Source organism: Artibeus jamaicensis, unplaced genomic scaffold (genome assembly GCF_021234435.1).
Source record: "Artibeus jamaicensis isolate MK-2021 breed Jamaican fruit bat unplaced genomic scaffold, CSHL_Jam_final contig_466, whole genome shotgun sequence".
Classification (NCBI taxonomy): domain Eukaryota; kingdom Metazoa; phylum Chordata; class Mammalia; order Chiroptera; family Phyllostomidae; genus Artibeus; species Artibeus jamaicensis.
In genome coordinates, this window is record NW_026521844.1 from 3,021,439 (window position 1) to 3,032,646 (window position 11,208).

Consider the following 11,208-nt stretch of genomic DNA (forward strand, 5'->3'; position numbering starts at 1 on the left):
TTGGTTGTTATTTCTTGTCTTTATTTCTGATTTTATTTATTTGGGTCTTCTCTCTTGTTTTGTCTTGATGAGTCTGGTTGAAAGTTTGTCAATCTGTTTATCTTTCAAAGAATCACCTGTTAGATTTGTTGATTGTTTGTATCTTTTTTTTAGTATCTATATCATTTATTTCTGCTCTGCTCTTTATTATTTCCTTCCTTCAACTCACTTTGGGCTTGTTTGTTGTTCTTTTTCAAGTTCCTTTAAGTGTGAAGTCAATTTGTTTATTTAAGCTTTTTCTCTTTCTTCCTATCTTCCTCCTCCTCTACCTGCTTTTTCTCCTCCTTGTTCTTCTTCTCCTTCTCCTCCTCCTCTTCATCCTCCTCCTTCTCCCTCTCCTTCTCCTTCTTCTTTCTTTCTTTTTTTAGATAAGCCTGTAATGCTATGAATTTCCCTCTTAAGATTGCTTTTCCAGTGTCCCACATATTTTGGATGGTTGTGTCCTCATTTTCATTTGTTTATGCAGAAAACTACACAACACTGAAGAAAGAAATCAAGGAAGACAAAAATAAATGGAAACATATACCGTGTTCATGGATTGGAAGAATTAACATAATCAAAATGTCCATACTACCCAAAGCAATATACAGATTCAATGAAATACCTATTAAAGTACCAATGCCATATTTCACAGACAGAACAAACACTTCAAAAATTTATATGGAACCATAAATAAGCCCAAATAGCAGCTTCTATTTTTACAAAGAAGAACAAAGTAGGGGGAATCACAATACCTGATATCAAACTGTATTACAAGGCCACTGTAATCAAAACATGGTACTGGCACAAAAACAGGCACATAGACCAATGGAACAGAACAGAGAGCCCAGAAATCAACCCAACTCTCTACAGTCAATTAATATTTGACAAAGGGGGCAGTAACATAAAATGGACTAAAAATAGCCTCTTCAACAAATGGTGTTGGGAGAACTGGACAGTTACATACAAAAAAATGAAACTTGAGCACTGACTTACACCATACACCAAAATAAACTCAAGGTGGTTAAAAGACTTAAATATAAGCTGTGAAACCATTAAAATCCTAGAGGAAAACATTGGCAGGAAAATCTCAGATATTTCACGCAGCAACTTTTTTACTGATATGTCCCCTGGAGCAAGGGACATAAAGGAGAGAATAAACAAATGGGATCTCATCAAAATAAAAAAGCTTCCGCATGTCCAAAGAAAATAGTATTAAAATAAAAAGACAACCAGCTGTATGGGAAAACATAATTGCCAATGATACTTCAGACAAGGGTTTAATCTCCAAAATATACAAAGAACTTACACAACTCCACTCTAAGATAAATAACCCAATTAAAAAATGGGAAAGGACTTGAACAGACAGTTCTCTAAGGAGGACATACAGAGGATCCAGAGACACATGAAAAGATGCTCAATATTGATAGCTATCAGAGAGATGCAAATTAAAACCACAATGAGATACCACCTTACACCAGTCAGAATGGCTATCATAAACAAAGCAACAAACAACAAATGTGGAGAGGTTGTGGGGAAAAGGGGTCCCTAGTTCGCTGTTGGTGGGAATGAAGACTGGTACAACCATTATGGAAAACAGTATGGATTTTCTAAGAAAACGAAAAATGGACCTGCCTTATGACCCAGCTATTCCATTGCTGGGACTATATCCTAAGAACCCTAAAATACCAATCCAAAAGAAACTATGCACCCCAATGTTCACAGCAGCATGCTTTACAATAGCCAAGATTTGGAAGCAACCTAGGTGCCCATCAGTAAATTAATGGATCAAAAAATCATGGTACATATACACAATGGAATTCTATGCAGCAGACAGAAAGAAGGAGCTCCTACCCTTTGCAACAGCATGGGTGGAACTGGAAAGCATTATGCTAAGTGAAATAGGCCAGGCTGTGAAAGACAAATACCATATGATCTCACCTTTAACAGGAAGCTAAACAACAAAACAAACCAGCAAGCAAAATAAAAACAAAGACACTGAAATCGAGAACAGGGGGACAGTGACCAGAGGGGAGAGGGGAGGGAATTTCAGGAGAAAAAGGGGAAGGATTTACAGGAAGTAGTATAAAGGACACATGGACAACAACTAAGGGGGGTGGAGAGGGGAGGGAGGAGGGTGGCACGGGGGGTGGGATGGGAAGGGAGGAAAAGAAAGAACACTGTAGTTAAAAAATAAATTTAAAAATAAATTAATTAAAAAAGATACCTTTGGATTTCTTCCTGGATCTTGTTGCTGATCCATTTATTATTTAATAACATATTATTTAGCTTCCATGACTTTTTATATTTTTCAGTGTTCTTGTCATTTATTTTCATAGCATTGAGGTCAGGGAAGATTCCTGATATTATTTCAATGTTCTTAAATTTATTGAGACTTATTTTGTGTCTTAAAATGTGGTTTATCCTAGAAAACATTCCATATGGATTTGAAAAGTATGTATATACTGCTGCTTAGGGGTGAAATGCTCTGAATATATCAATTAAATCCTTTTAATTTAGTGTGTCATTTAAGGTTGCTGTCTCCTTGTTGATTTTCTGTGAGGAAGATCTATCCATTGAAGTTAATGGGATGTTAAAATCTCCAATTATGATTGTATTTCTGTTGATCTCTCCATTTATGTCTGTCAAGATTTGCTTTACATGTTTAGGTGCTCCTATGTTGAGTGCACAAAGGATTACTAAGGTTATATCCTCTTGTTGGCTTGTTCCCTTTATTATTATGCAATGTCTTTGTTTCCTACTATATGTAGCCTTAGTTTTAAAGTCAATTTTATCAAATATACGTACTGCTACCCCAGCTCTTTTTTATTTTCCATTTGCATAAACTATCTTTTTCCATTTCTTAACTTTTTGTCTGTGTGTATCTCTCAATCTCAGATGAGTCCCTTGGAGACAGCATATATGTGGGCCTTGTTTCCTTATCCATTTAGACAGCTTATGTCTTTTGCTTGGAGTACTTAGCTATTTACAGTTAAGGTAATTATAAATATGTATATAATGCAATTTTATTGTTAGACTGTTTTCCTCTGCTTTCTTTTTCTTCCTTGCCTCCTTTCTTTCTTTCTCCTTCTCTCTCTCTCTCTCTCTTTCTCTTTCTTCCTTTCTTCTTCAGGCAAGCCCTTTAGCATTTATTGTTGTATTGGTTTGATGTTAACAAATTCCTTAAGTTCTTGTTGTCTGGGAAGATCCTAATTTTTTCTTAAATTTTAAATGATAACTTTGCTGGGTAAAGTAAACTTGGTTGTAGATCTTTCCTTTTTATTACCTTGAATATTTCATGCCATTCACTTCTGTCCTAATATGTTTCTGTTGAGTAATCAGTCTAATTGGTTCTCTCTTGCAGGTTAGTAACTACCTGCTTTTTTCTTACAGGATTCTTTTGGGATTCTCTCTTTGTCTTTAAGCTTTGTCATTTTAATTATGATGTGTCTCAGTATTGGCCTCTTTGGGTCCAATCATTGCAGGACTCTCTGAGCTTTCTGAAATTGTGTGTCTTTTTTCATTCACCAAATTAAGAAAATTTTTGGTCATTATTTCTTCAAATAGGTTCTTTATCCCTTGCTCTCTCTCTTCTCCTTTTGGTATTTGTATGATGTAGATGTTATTATACTTCATATTGTCCAAAATGCTTCTAAAACTCTCTTAATTGTTTAAAAAATATTTTTCTCTTCGTTGCTCTGAATTGGTGTTTTTCTACCTTGTCTTCCAAAACACTGATTATGTCCTCTGCTTCAACTACTCCACTATTTATTCCTTCCAGTATACTGTTTATCTCAGATATTGCATTCTTTATTTCTGACTGGTCTTTTTTTATTTCTTCTCTCTCTTTTTTCATGCTGTTGAGTATCTTTATGACCATTACTCTAATTTTTCTATCTGATAAATTTCCTACCTCCATTCCATCAAGTTCTTCTGGAGAATTCTCTTGTTCTTTCTTTTGGGGTCTTTATTTTGTCTTCCCATTTTGGCTGCTTGTTTGTATTTTCTGCCTTAGTTATTAAACTAATCAGTAATTAAACAAATCAGTTATGAATCTAAGCCCAATGTTATCAGCAGCCTGATGAAGCTGCACAGAGTGGGGCAGAATAATTCCTGTGGACAAGACTATTGCTTGCTCTGTGGCTGATGCTATTTTGAGAGGAGTGTTCTTCCTTAGAAAGATGTTTCTGCAGCATGGGGGATGACTCAGCACAGGGACCCTGGTAGCAGTTCCTGCATTTCTCTCCCCAGAGCCACAAGCCTCAGATTCTCCTTAGTCTCTATTCCCCTCTGCCTTACCTTTGTCAATGCCCAGATAAGTTGCTGCAAATGAAATTTTGTGCATTGGCCCTTTAAGAGGTTCTGCATCTCTAGCCATCTCTACCTGGTAGACAGAATCCTTGTTCTTTTTTACAGCTCTATGTTATCTGGGTTTCTTTCCTACTGTGGTGCTGCAGTCTAGGGAGCCAAGCTTGGGGTTTAGACACCACATTTCTTAGGGGGAAAACCCCAGCTCCTAAAATATCCATCCCAGAACCTCAGCTGCTGCCTATGGTAGCCCAGCCAGGCCAGCCAGCCCTCTGGAGCTTCCTCTGTACTACCTACCAGTCTTGTTAAAGTGAAGTGGTTTCTTCTGTCTGCTCTTGGTAATCAGTTTTTTCTCCAGCTAGAGTTCAGTTGGTTATTCTGGATGACATCTCTACAATTTAGTTGTAATTCCAGTTTGGTTTTTGAAGGAGTTTAATGTAGCTTCCACTTACTCCTCTACCATCTCGTATCTTGAGAAATAAATATTTTGTTCTCCCTCCACAATAGTAGTAGGTAACAGCCTTATTTGCTTTCAAATAGAGAAAAAGGAAAAAATATTGGTATTATAGTGATAAATTTTTAAAATTTTAATTGAGATTTAAATGTGTAACTATTTTGTTTACAGGTATTCTATACTTTTCTTGATCCACAATGTTATTTTCTACATCAAGCAATGCACATTTATATAAATAGAAAAATTATAAATTATGATAAAATATTAAATAATATTTGCTGAGAAAATGCAAATTAGCAGCTTTTGTTTATAACTTTCCCAGAACTGTGTAAATTGTTTAACAAATGAATCTCATCTTGAGTTCAGTGCTACACAATGTTTTTTGTATAATCTACTAAGTATGACTTAGTCCTATGGTGATTACAGTATAAAAGAGTATACTAAGTCTTAAAAACATTAATAAATTAATTAAGTGGGCAAATGACAGACATTTGCCACCCTCGCCACTAGTCTATTAATGCAGTGACTTATTTTTCTTTTACACTGCTATATCTCCTATCCTTGTTATACAGCCTGGTACAAATTAGTCAATAAAATATTTTTAAATTTTAATATTGCATGTATTCAATTATTATCTGTCCTTTTGCATATCTAAAAAGCTTGATATCACTGTTTGAGATGTTATAATAAAATATATAGCTGTCATTGTTTATGCATGCAGAACAGATACCCTGAGATCCACTTTCTGGAAGTTGAGAATAGATTTTAAATACAATACAACTACTAGGATAATATGGATTAAAGTATGATGATAGAAATTCCCTTTTATCTTTTGTCTAATAATTTTAATGTGTTGAGCATATATTTTTCATATTTATTTATTTGTAGAGAGAGGGGTAAGGAGGGAGAAAGAGAGAGAGACAAACATCAATGTGCAGTTACCTCTCACACAGCCCCTACTGGGGATCTGGCCCACAATCCAGGCATGTGCTCTGACTGGGAATTGAACCAGGAAACTTTGCTTCACAGGCAAGTACTCAGTCCTCTGAGGCACACGAGCCAGAGTGCTATTTGTTATTTCACTTACCAGAGGGTTCCCACAGATATTAGTCAACCTTGTTACAATATTTCTGAGAATAATACCAAATTTTTGGACCTAAGTTTGGAAATGGATACATTAAACAGAGAATCATTGAGAGCAAGATGTTTTAAAACTAATTAAAACCTCTTGGGCCACTGATATGAGCATTAAAGTCATTTAAATCATGATTAAACTTTTGGTAATAATCAATATGCTGCTAAAATCTTGGATGAATATGTGGCTGAGAAATGAAGAGCACATGATGGTATAACTGCTACAAAGAAAGAAGAGAATGGTATAGTGGGAGAATGAAATTTGAAGAAAAACCCACATGTAATTGAATGAGTGACTACAAGGAAATGGTAATAGAAAAAAGATAATTATAAAATGTTGTGTCCTATATGGTGGGGAAAAACAGAAGCTTCCAATTCAGAGAAGTTCAGCTAAGGCAATATATTTGTCAATGATGAGGAGATATTTGAGAATAGAAAAATAATTCATTTCCGCCCGGCCCCATATCCAGTCATACCTGTAAGAAGTTCTCTCACAGCTAAGATTTGCTGTCTCACTCAGGATTCCTGGACTCATTCACTATCCTCTCGTTTCAGTTGACGATTTAGTTCTGGATGTGCAGCTTCAAAAACTTATATCAAGTAACCATGTTCAGATTTTTATGATATTTGTATGTTGGTGTAATTCGTAACGTATTTTAATTTAACAGTAAGAATTTTTTGTTGTTCATTTTTTATTTTTTCTATTCTGAATCTCCTTTGTTTCCATTTTATGTGTGATTAATGATAGCCTTCCTATCTCCTATTAGTTCTCTTTCTGAAGGCAAGTTATCCCTTGAAAAATGCCTGTTTGGCTGAGTCACCTAAAATATTATCTGCCATCAGAATTCTTTATAATTTGCCCCTTCCACATGTCTATAAGCAGAACATACACATAAAAGAAGTCCGTTCTACCAGCTCAGACCGCCTGGGTAGCCCAGCTGTTGTTTCATTCCAGCCCATGCTGCTCAATGTCCTTAACACTTCTGTGCCCTTGACTTTATGACTATAATGGCCTCTTTTCTAATCCTGTCTCAGAAAGAGAATATCTAGTTTCTTTATTGAGATTTAAAATAAGAGCGATAATGAGAAAAATCCTCGAAGTAACCTGGACAACAATTTTTAACTATTAGATAGATCTTTTTCTCATTATTCGAGCCATACAGATGTTTGAAAAATTAATCTGTCCTAAAAGTCATGGAGTACAATAAAATAATAAATATTAAAAATCATATATAAATTGGCAGAAGCTATTTAAAGCTTTAAGTGAATACTAATTTCATGTGTAGAAAAGCAACGTAATTTCTATGAAAAAGGAATAGATCAATCCAACAGGGTTTAGGAGGAAAAAAATATTTTGTTGGTTGGTAGGGTTTTTTAATATAGGAAAAATAAAAATAGAAAGAAGGAAAATTGTGTAACTCAAGCACATAAAGTGATTTATTGGTAATAGACTATGGTTTTCTGATTCTTAATGTGTCAAAAAGCAAATTTATAAAGTATATATTTAATTTAACAGATGAGATTGAATATTGGTGCATAGGCCTAAGAACATAATTCTTCTAATTACTGTTTTTACATTTCCTAAATTTGTCACACCATTGATTTTCAGTCCATCACTAAGATAAAAGTGTTTTTTTTCTCTTTTTTTATTTATATTGAATGTATTGGTGCGACATGGTTAATAAAATTATATAGGTTTCAAGTGTACAGTCCTATAACAAATCATCAGTATATTGTATTGTGTGTTCACCACATCAACTCAACTCTTGTTCCATCACCATTTATCCCCTCTACACCCTTTTCGATCTCCCTCACTCCTTTGCCCTCTGATAATCACCATGCTGTTGTCTATGTCTGTGAGTTTTTGTTTTGCTTAATCCTTTAACTTCTTTCACTCAGTCCTCAAAGCTCCCTCTCCTCTGACAGCTGTCAAGTTTGTTCTCTATATCTATGAGTCTGTTTCTATTTTGTACTTTATTTTCCAAATATGAGTGAAATAATAGATAAATATAGGGCAGTGTGAAGGCTCTGGTCACTCCAGGTGTAATATCCTTAAAAGGAAGAATGCTAAGGAGGGTCAGGGATCAATGAAAATGTTGAGAAATAGTTAATTAAAATATAAATGTCTTGGCCTATATTCAACCTCTATTTCTGCTGTTTTGTCTAATTTTTCTTATATGTAATTTGACTGACATATGACGGGGGATCAAAAAATCTGGAATTATCTTCTGGAGGGTGGGTCCCTTGTGGTACAGGCTTCCCCCGACTAGGTGAGTGTTCTAGGAATCCATCTGTATCAGTGCACCAGGTAGCAATGATATGAGAGGCTGTGTTCAGCTTCAGCAAAACATTTTGAAGACTCTTTCAGGCCCATTTCATGATGAGTGATTTACATGCATATCTGCCCATACCGTGCTGAGCATTTAGCAGTTTTTTTTACCAAAAAACAGCATGACCTTCATGTCCCACCCTCCCTATCCACCTGATGTCATCCAGAGCAACTTTTATTTTTTGTTTGTTTACCCAGATGAAAAATGTCCACAAAGGGAAACATTTTGCCAATGTGAAAGAGATGAAACAAAAAAAATGGTGTAAGTACTAAAAGGCATCAAAGTCGATGAGTTCAAAAACTGTTTTGAGCAGTGGAAAAATGTCTCAATAGGCGTATTGCATGAAATAAAGACTTTGCAGGTGACTGAGGTTTAACCATGTAATAATAAACACATAATTTTTAATAAATGAATTCCATTTTGGGGGGTCCCCTCTCATATGTATATTCATTTAATACCATGAGTTAATTTACTTCCTGCATTTTAATGATTAGAAAACTGAAATCTAAAATTCAGACTAAACATGAATTTTCAGTTTTTAACATGAATCTCTCTTATACCAGAGCTATACTGTTGCCATTATATCCTACTATACCTAAAATTCACCTTTAAGAAAAAAGAAAAACACCTCTTTATTGATACTAATTTGTTTAGTTATAAAGTCACTTCTTACTAGTTATTTTAAGTTGTACTTAAATTCTGATTACCTTTGATTTGGAAGATGGGTTTCTTGATCAGTCAGTAAGATCAAGAAGTATATTCAGCTCTGCAGATTTCTATAAGTGATTATGGTTAAATTACTTAAATTCTTAGAACCTCAGTTCATGTATCTGACAACTAGAGATTAAGCAAGTGTTTTACACACACACACATAACTTCAGGTCTTTGAAGTAAATAATAATTATTTTATTTGCTTAATCTTATCTAAATTTATTTTGCTTAGTATGTCCATGCACATATATTCATAAATGTTTAGAAAACTGATTAATCATACTGTTAGTAATAACTTCACACTCGTGAGTTCTAAAACATTCTAAATTAAAGGCTTGTAATAGGATAAAAAGAATTTCTTCTCCAGATGGCTGTTCTCTCAGGGAGCAAAGACCTGTCTACAAAATTAGCAAGGCTGACAATTTGTCTTTTCTTTGACCTCAGTTAATATACTCTGGCTCCAACCTACTTTAAAAGATAAAAAGTCTTCCAATATTTCTCTTGCATTATACTTCAATCTACAGAGTCTATTCATACTAAATTAGTTTCTTTAATCTAATGGTAAGAATAAGTCAGCTTATTTGCTCATCCCCGTTTTACTGCTACAACTTCAATAGCTTTAAGCTCTTGAAATGTACGAAACTCAATACACATTTCTGATTGTCATCTCCTGTGGCATTAGACACAGAGATACCTTGAAACATCTACTTGTTGGCCAGAATTCTTAGGCATGGAGTTGTATAATATGTTAATACCTTTCATGTTCACAAAGATCACTTTTGGGCTTGTAATTATATAGACAATTTTAGCCATGGTTCTCTTCATACCAACATTCATTACATAAAAAATATTTTTACACATTCATAAGTAAATATTATGTGGGAGATTTGTAAATATTTTTTCTTAAATAATTTTTAAGTATAGAAAAAGTACAAAAATATAAATCAAAGAGATGTTCATTCATCATTTATAATTAATACTGGGTTAACTCTATTGATTTCTTTATACCTATGAAATAAAATATGCAGATTAAATTAAAAGTCTGCTTTGACACTTATGCAGAGACCATGCTCAAATTCATCTACAAACTTCAGATAACCAGGATATCTACCTTACATATATAAATGTTATAATCATGTATTTTTTTAAATTTGCATAAATGTTATTTTATTTTTCATTATCATTCAGCAACTGTTTTTCAATCAATTCTGCTTTGAATAAAAAGTTATCCTAAAAAACAAAATGATAAATACAGTCTTTCCCCACTAGCTGAGCATTCTAGGAACACATCTGCATCAGTGTACCAGCTGGCATTGCTGCAAGAGGCTGAGTGTGGATTCGATGAATGTTTTTGAAGACTTTTTCAATGCATTTGCACATTTAATGATGAGATTATGAGCTCACCTCTCCACTTTACTTAGTGTCAACAGTTGTTTTAAATAAAAAGCGGTGTTACCACCATGCCTCACCCTGCCTATTCACTGGATCTGACTCTGAGTAACTTTTTTTGTTTCCTTGGATGAAAAAATTCCTCAAAGGGAAATGTTTTGCTGATGTTGAAGAGGTAAAACTAAAAATGGCAGAAGCACTAAAAGGCATCAAAATCAACAAGTTCAGAAACTGTTTTGAGCAATGGAAAAAATGTCTTGATAGGTACATTGCATCAAATGGAGACTGCTTTGAAGGTGACCAAAGTTTAAACATGTAAGCATAAGTACATAATTATTTCTAAATAATTCCTTTTTTGGGTTCCCCCTTGTATAATTTTGTCATAGGTTTTATTTTCAATATAGATTGTATTATATGAACAAATATAAATATGAATGAAATAAATAGAAATATAACATTTTAGCTTTCCCTTCACTTAGGGAAACTTATAAAATATATATATTTATAAAAATATCGGGCCATGCTTGGTGTAACACAGTGAATTGAGTGCAGGTGCAAACTAAAGGATCGCCAGTTGGATCCCCAGTCAGGGCACATGCCTGGGTTGTGGACCAGGTCCCCAGTAGGGGGCATGCAAGAGGCAACCACACCTTGATGTTTCTCTCCCTCTCTTTCTCCTTCCCTACCTTTCTTTCTAACAACATATAAATAAAATCTTTAAATAAATAAATACAAATTATCAGTAATTTATGTTGAATTTTGACTTTCTAAAATTTGTAGTTTCTTGGCTAAATAAGTACAATAAATATCTCTATCACTAGGTATTACTTGAGACACATTTAAAGTGGAAAGAAGCACTTTATT